The sequence below is a fragment of the Dama dama genome, chromosome 29 (genome assembly GCF_033118175.1).
Source record: "Dama dama isolate Ldn47 chromosome 29, ASM3311817v1, whole genome shotgun sequence".
NCBI lineage: Eukaryota > Metazoa > Chordata > Mammalia > Artiodactyla > Cervidae > Dama > Dama dama.
The window spans coordinates 22,984,049-22,986,072 of NC_083709.1; positions in this window are offsets into that span (position 1 = coordinate 22,984,049).

A 2,024-nucleotide genomic window follows, 5' to 3' on the forward strand; every position below is an offset into this window, starting at 1 on the left:
AGGGAAGTCTGGTGTGCTGCAGTCCATGGGGCGGCAGAGTCAGACACAACTGATTGACTGAACTAAACTGAACCTGTCATTATAAAAACAGTTTTTCTATTGTCCAGTAGTCTATATTCTTTTGTATTATTTTATTATTATTTTTTCTTTTGTATTATTTTAAAAGCACTGGACATGGATGGGTGAAGAGAGGTAATTGGCTAGGTATCTCATCAAAAGTCCAGCTCTCTCCATAAAGAATGTTGCTTATTACCTCCTCCTAATTCTGTAACATTGAAAACAACTGCATATACAATAAAAATGAATTATGAATATTTTTGCATCTAAGAGAAAAGTATGTCTTCCTCCTCAGAGCACCTCAGTTGCCTGAGTCATTTTTTTGTTTAAACATTCTAGAGACAAAACACAATAGGAAAATGTATTTAGAATAACTTAAATTAAATATTTAACATTTATTTGTTATATGACTGTAATTGAAAGAAACCCACCAAAAATAAAAATATGTGTTATTTATAAGAAATATATATATATATATATATATATATATAGTTTTTTTTTCTTTTTATTGGAAGCTGAACTAAATTTTTTCAAGGCCTATAATATGAGAGAAATTTTTTAAACTCATTTTTCCAGTGGGCTCTAAAGGAACTCTATGCCATTTCTTCAGTGGTAGTCTCAATTTGAAATAGTATGGCTATTTAAAACAATTATGTCTCCAAGTCTCTAATGGACACAGAACAAAGCTTAGTGTCAGTCTTTCAAATAATAGTTTACCTGCATTGCAAGTCTCCCTGCCAAAAGAAAGCAAACCAAATTAACAAAACAATTGGCCAAGATTACTATTACCAAATAAACAAGGTGCCAAATGAACAAACATAATCATAGATTTTATTCCATTTCCATAAAATTTTCTAATACTACATTTAATAAAATACTTCAATTTTCTGGAGAGAAAACTTGAAATATTTGAATTCTTTAAAGTTATAAGAAATCCAAAAGAATGAACCCCAAAACATAAACAATCTCCTTATAGCTATTTCTAATATCCTTTCCATCTTACTTACCTGTTACTTTGGACTCTTTTTGTAGTAAGATAAGAAAAATCCTCAGAGTAGAAAAGGAGGAGACTGAGTTCAGAATGTTTAAGAAATTAGCACTTTTTATCTAACTGAATCATTGCCTTGTTTAATATGATTGCACATTCTTTTACTTCAAATTATAGATTTGGTGGGGTTTGATTCAGAAAATCCATACTCTGAGTAAGGTGGCTCGTCCCCTAGAACACTTCCTAATACCATACACAAAAATAAACTCAAAATGGGCTAAAGGATGGCCTAAATGTAAGGCCAGAAACTATCAAGCTCTTAGACAAAAACATAGGGAGTATATTCTGTACATAAATCACAACAAGATCCTCTTTGACCCACCTTCTAGAGCAATGAAAATAAAAACAAAAATAAATGGGGGTTAAACAAATGTTCCTCTGCACATCAAAGGAAACAATAAGCAAAACACAACCATCAGAATGGGAGAAAATAATTGCAAATGACACAACTGACAGGATTAATCTCCAGAATATATAAGCAGCTCGTACAGCTCAACATCAAAAAAATAAACAGCCCAATCAAAAACATGGGTGGAAGACCTAAACAGAATTTTTTCCATAAAGAAGATGCAGCGATGGCTAAGAAACACATGAAAAGATGGTCAACATTGCTCATTATTCAGTTCAGTCCAGTCACTCAGTCGTGTCTGACTCTTTGAGACCCCATGGACTACAGCACGCCAGGCCTCCCTGTCCATCACCAACTCCCGGAGTTACTCATACTCATACCCATTGAGTCAGTGATGCCACCCAACCATTTCACCCTCTGTTGTCCCCTTCTCCTGCCTTCAATCTTTCCCAGCATCAGGGTCTTTTCCAATAAGTCAGTTCTTTAAATCAGGTGGCCAAAGTATTAGAGCTTCAACATCAGTCCTTCCAATGAATATTCAGGGCTGATTTCCTTTAGGATGGACTGGTT